Source organism: Tachysurus vachellii, chromosome 4 (assembly GCF_030014155.1).
Source record: "Tachysurus vachellii isolate PV-2020 chromosome 4, HZAU_Pvac_v1, whole genome shotgun sequence".
Classification (NCBI taxonomy): domain Eukaryota; kingdom Metazoa; phylum Chordata; class Actinopteri; order Siluriformes; family Bagridae; genus Tachysurus; species Tachysurus vachellii.
The window spans coordinates 26636289-26643317 of record NC_083463.1 but is presented as its reverse complement, the minus strand read 5'-3'; positions in this window follow the sequence as shown (position 1 = coordinate 26643317).

The following is a 7029-nucleotide window of genomic DNA, read 5'->3' as shown; positions in this document are numbered from 1 at the left end:
AAAGATAGTAAATAGTGATAGTAAATTGGCAGTTTATGAGCCATAGTAGTACAGTTTCATATGGTTGTACATTAAAAATCAGAGATTATATTAGTATACAGAGCGGAGCTGAAAGATAGATGCTCTGGTGAGTCTCAGTGATATATTATTCAGGAACAGGATTGCTGATGGCAATCCTCACACCTTCCCATTGTCATTCCTTTATTTGAGCCCATTTACGCTGAAGCCAATGCACTGGGGGTCTAAGCTGTGAGCTTTGACACATGCTGATGAGACAGGGGGAGGGCATTGTGTTGTGAGAGGTGAGAGATCGTTCTCCAGACCCGAGTCCTGGTGGGAACTGTGCTTATAGGACATGCAGGTACACACATTAAGTCAAATGGACTTCAGCTGTGGGGGATACTGTGAGTTTCAGAGGGAGGGTTGGCTGGTGTTGGAGCCATCAGCACCCCCTCCTTCATGCCTCCATGCATCTGTCCCCTCCTCCATGCTTTGTTTAAACCCAAGTAACACTGATTGAGGAAGCAAAGGCTTGGACTTAAGCTATGAGATTTGGTATGGCTCTACACTGTGAGCAAGCAAAGAAACATCTGGAGCGTAAAAGAGATGGGAAGTCACTGTGGTGACTAATAATATTGATATAAATATTGTGGTGACTTAATATTAGTAGATAAGATAATCCACTCTCATGGTCCAAAGCTCAGAGTAGCTATGAAAACATTCTCTTTCAATATAATAATCAGTCCCTGATAAAAGTGATTGTTTAATATACAACTCGGCTGAAGAATTGTGCTTGAAAATGAAAAGGCTTGAACAGGATCAATCAAATACTATGATTTTAATTTTCTTAGAATTAATTGCTTCATCCCATGCAAATATTTGCTGCTTTTATTCTCCTGCCACACAATATTATATTTTCCAGTCCTCACAATGACACAGTTTTGATCTTTGAGCTTTCTTCTTCTTTTTGATCTCAAGTGGGGAAAATAAACTATGTCTCTCAAATGTCATGGCACCACAGTAACAGTGCTAAGTGGAATGGAGCCTCTGAGGATGAAGACATTGAGGATGGTGTGTGTGTGTGTGTGTGTGTGTGGGGGGGGGGGGCACCACAGAGTATATCAGAAGAGAGCTGTGGCTGTTGCGCAGTATGACCTTTTGAGATAGTGGTGAGAAGTCTCCATGAAGTGAGTGACATTACTGTCACCTCTGATTGAGTATGTCACTGATTGGCTGGCTTGAAATAGCAAGACAAACAGACGTTACTCATCTCTCATGTCACTTAGCACTAGTGTAAGCACACATAATCATTAATGATGCAGGTCACTAATGGGTTGTATAGTAACAAGCAGCTGAATGCTACTGGATTTACAACTCAAGATTCTACTCTTAAGTTTTTGATAAAAAATGATGGAACCTGGCAACTGTATGACAGCAGAATATAAGTGATATAAGTATTTCAATTATAACATTTACATTTATATTTATGGCATTTGCCAGATCCACTGGAAACACACAATTGTAGAGTATTTGATATCTTTGCACACTGTAGCATTACAAATTCCCATCAAAGGAACTAAGGGACCCAAACATGTTATAGTACAACAATGCCCTTGTGCCCAAAGCATAAGACATGGTTTCACAAGATTGGTGTGCACAGAGCCCTGACCTCAACCCCACAGAACACCAGAGGTGTTACTAGACCGTTTGTCCCAGTGCATGAGCACCAGTAACATTTTGCTGTACCCAAGTAAAACGTTCATGGTGAATCATTGTCTAATGACCTCATCATTACTGTATATATACACTTTCCGATTTATTAAATGTTAAGCGGTACTTAACATCATTTACATCATTTGAATTATTTAAAACAAGAAGGCTGATTGTGCTCCTCCTCCCTTCATGCAATCTCAACTTCCAGTCAGAGGATAATTCATAATATGACACTAAAGCATGACTGAGGACTAGGGATTGGAACTAGCAGGGCAATGCTTATTGCTGCATTAATGACTAGTAAGTGAATAAATAAGAGGTGACTTAATGTGTAGATAAAAAAAAATTCTGGATTGTGTTCAAATAGGCATACTAGCTCAATTACTTATAATCCTAACATTCATTCATTTTCATTCATTTTCCACCGCTTATCCGAACTACCTCGGGTCATGGGGATCCTGTGCCTATCTCAGGTGTCATCGGGCATCAAGGCAGGATACACCCTGGATGGAGTGCCAACCCATCCCAGGGCACACACACTCTCATTCACTCACGCAATCACACACTACGGACAATTTTCCAGAGATGCCAATCAACCTACCATGCATGTCTTTGGACCAGGGGAGAAAACCGGAGTACCTGGAGGAAACCCCCGAGGCACGGGGGGGGAACATGCAAACTCCACACACACAAGGTGGAGGCGGGAATCGAACCCCCAACCCTGGAGGTGTGAGGCGAACGTGCTAACTACTACGCCACCGTGCCCCCCTATAATCCTAACAAATGTTACTATATTGTTAGTAATGTTAACAACTATTAATACTAATAGAATTATAATAGCACTATAAAATTATAAAGTACTAAACAAATAAAGAGACATTTAATGGTATTACATCACATAAATCTAAGTGCTTATTGAAGTGGTAGGTCTTTAGTCTTTGTTTGAAGTCAGCCAGTGACTCAATTGTTTGGACAACCAGGGGAAGTTCAGACTCTTAATTCATGTCTTCATGCTGTACCTTGAGGGATAGTAGGTCAAGTTGAGTCGTGCTAAACCGGAATGTGGTGCAGCACAAAGTTTGATAATTACCAAGACAACATTTCAAGATATGAAGATTACGAGGGAAGTTAAAAACGTCCTCTATGAGTGTTTGACTTGATGAGAGACTTGATAGTGCAATAAGTGGCACATTTATAGCTTTATGATCAGTGAATCGGATGTTTTTCTTGAAGCATCTGTGAACGTAGCATTTTTATGTGCCAAAATCTGTACACTCTACTCTACAGAACATATAATTCATATAGTCTTTATTAAACTACAAGTGAACAACTCGCTGGTTCTCCATCTGACCTGTTTGGCTTTGTGGTTTATTCCATTTCATTTGCTCCAAAAAAAAAAAAAAAGAATGACACATAATAATTTATCGGCCAATAATATAATTTTAAAGTGTCTGCCAATTAGTTAAGGAATAATTAACACGTGTTGTGTTGTTCTAGCAAATAATGAACAATGGAGGGGTGTACTGCAGTGTCTACCTTCCTGAAGCTGAAGTGTATAAGCACTTCATATGTGTTTATTATATCACAGAATTTTACCGACAATATTTCTTTTATTTATTAAAGAATGTCATTTTGTTTATCATTTTAACTACACTTAATGTTGTGGAACAAGTGTGTTGCCTTAAACCAATCAGATTTGAGAATTCAAAAGTACTGTGATATAAATACTTTATTACATACTTATGGAAGTGATATTAGATTTGGTGATTGAGTTATTTGGGTATTTATGCAGAGTTTGCATGGAATTGTTGGTCTAGCTCAAAAGATTCTTCTAGAAATTGGAAAATAATCACATATTTAGCAAATAAATGAGGAATGAGGAAAGTGTGCAGATCCATGCACACTTAATTCACTGAAAACCTGGAGCTGCACAGGAGCGTGTCAGGTTATTAGCCAGGTTGCTTTTGTCACCCATGATGCACTGGCAGAAGTCATTGAGTGCACCCTGACGTGTGACCATCTGTGCTTGTGCTAGCATACTGCCAATTCACATAAGTTCTTGTAAGCTTATACTGCAGCCTACTTACATTTATTATTTAACAGCCTTGGTGCAATAGTTTTAAAATCCAAAGTCCCAGCATCTCATATGTCATACAGTATCTATTTTTCAGGATCTGTTCAATGTTGCCTTTTACAAGCTTTAAACTAAGTTAAAGATACTTTCTGTCATTCCTCTAACAACATTAACAATAACTCGGGGCTAGATGAACAGCACAGCTGCTGGAGAAACAAGCAAATGACAAAAAGCTGTGTTTTTAAGACATTATTGTTTAATATAATGCTATATTGTTTACAATTTTTTTTAAAAGGTCATATTAAAATGTCTCATGCTCTGTAGTAGTGATAATGGACAGACAAAAAAATGTATAATTATACAGTGTGGACTGTCTACAAGAAAGATCTGTGTACGTAATAAAATGTTATATCGCTCTAAGAAAATAATTCACCATGAACAGGATTAGTTTTCACTTTATAGCTCCAACTGTTTATATCTACATTTAATGTTATAGAACATCCGCAAGTGGATCACTTATTCACTAGCCCATTATTGTGCACAATCACACACACTCACACACACTCTTACAGGACAATTTAGAGATACTGATCAGATTACAAGGAATGTCTTTGGACTGGGGGAGGAAACCGGTGGGGATGTGGTAGCAAAGTGATTAAGGTGTTGGACTACCAATCGATAGGTTGTGAGTTTGAATCTCAGGTCCACAAAGCTGCCACTTCTGGGCCCCTGAGCAAGGCCCTTAACTCTCAACTGCTCAGTTGTATATTTAAAAAAATGAGATAAAATATATGTTGCTCTGCATTTGAACAAGGGTGGAACCCTGGAGATGCAAGGCAAATGTGATAATCAGGTAATCACTGTGCCATCCCATGTTATTTTTTTAATCTGTCATTATTGAACTTAAATTGTGCTGTGGTCCACCTTGTGACTGACTTGTAAATAATACTACCACCTCCACTACTAATACTACTTATAATAATAATAATAATAATAATAATAATAATAATAATAATAATAATAATAAAGACCATTCTCCATGAGCGAGCAAACAGTTTACTAGAAAAAAATGAGATAATGTGTTGCTTGGCAACAACAAACTAGTGTTTTCTTCTAGTTACTTAACATCCTAAAAAAAGAGTATTAGTAAGGCATTTGTTTTTACTGCAAGCTATCAGAATGCCTGGAATCAGTTTTCCAATGATCAGGATATCGACAGAATTAATATTTTATAGCGCCGATAGAAACTATTTTGGTGTAAATGCCACATAAAGAGCATTGTTAGCTCTGGGCATAACATGACATGATTGTCAGTGACTGAAGGTTAATTAGATAAACACAGATAAAAAAACAGTGACTCTTTATTTCCAACATAATGGCCTTAAAGTCTCAAAGCAACTTATCTCAATACTTTACCAGATAAATCACAAGGGGCTCTGAGGCAAAAATCTAATAAGACTCATATGAAAGAAAAAAAGAAAATCTACAGGTTTCATTAGTGGTCTGTGTTTTGTTTGTGATAAACAGAGAAAATTGGTCACAATGGACACATATGCACTTTTTTAAACAAAAGATTGCTGTCCTCTGCTACTTGTTACAAAAATAAATGGTAATGCACAAAGCCTTAACAAAATTGACAACTAACTAACTAAATAACTAACTAACTAATCTTCAATTGGATGAAAGGTTTTATTTATTTAGATCTGAGGTTTTTAATTTAAAACAATACGTTCCTTCATCTTCATGTTGGATTCTTCTTAATTTGATTAGAGGTTACTTACATTTAAACAGTGTTACATGAGCAAGAGTCTGATTTTGCTTTTATAAACAATTCTATAAAAATGAATATAAAGCATTTAATGTTCTATTTTTTTGCTAGCAGAAACAGATTCGAAAAGAATCTGCACTTACTTTGTTTTAGCAAGCTGGCTAGTGTACAGTGATTTGCATATTCATTACATTACAAAGGTGATACTGGTAAAATCAGCATCCTTGTTTTTTATGTTCATCTGGCAAGCTTTCATAAGTTAAGTCAATTGTTCTATTACTGTATGGTATCATTTGCTGTTGATGTTGCTCACTCTGTAGTAAAGGTTTTAACTAGATAGTGGAATTTTAAATTGTTATGTTGAACAAAGATGAGCAGAATGATACACAAACTGACTGAGGTGATACACTTCACAAGGGCATTCTCTGTATAATTCAGGTGTAAACAGAATTTAATGCATCTTGTACTCAGATAATGTTTACGTTTGTAGTGTGTGTGCAGTACATATTGATGACATCAAATGACCTCGTCACCAGTGTTTACCGTTTAACACTTTTTCACATGGAACTGAGCTCTCTCTCTCTCTCTCTCTCATATATATATGCACTGAATGTCCTCTTATTCCCATACCATCTTGTCCCTGTACCATATGCTAGTGTGTAGGTACACGTGTGCTCAGGACCTCATTATTAGGTCCACTAGGAGAATAGGAGAACCAGAGAACCCAGGGAACACAAATGTAAATGTTTATACTAAACAATGAAATGCTGCAAAGTATGGTCCAATATGATAAAAACATAACTTGACTTCAAACTTAAACTGTGTTAAAACTATATTAGAGAGACATCTAGTGGTGAGGAAACGATGCTGCACTAATAGATATTTAGTTTTATTTTAAATAAAAAAGCCTAAAATTAGCTTCTGAGATGAGTAAACATTAAGATTTAATGGGTTTACCGACAACTTAGTCCTTTGATTTCATCATGTTTCATCACTGAAACCTTCACAACTCGGAAACGGCCAAGTTTCCTAATCGTAATGACAAACTTGTGGTGGACTTTATGAGCCTTTAACTTGCAGATACGACATTTCAGACATGAACGCACAATTTCTTTGCCCCAATAAACAACTAGACACCTTTTCAAAATGGCCATTTATTTTTTTCTTCTTCTTTCATTTTTTTTTTTGTAAAAGAAAACTTAAATACTGCTAGATTTGTCTTTTACACTATTATTTCCATAAAACCTTTTTTTTCTTTTAAATCTGTTTTTAGAAATTAAAATCATATATTGTGCATGCAGTTTGCATTTTCCTCATTAAATTCACAAAAAAAGGAAAGAAAACAAGTAAAAACAAAAAGCAAAAGTATGGATCTTTTTTCCTTGTCGAGTTGGAGCTCAGAATGGAGCAGGGAAGAGATGAAGAAGTTTCCGGATGAACAGAGAAGTTCTGTGTGATTGTCTCAAGCAGCAAA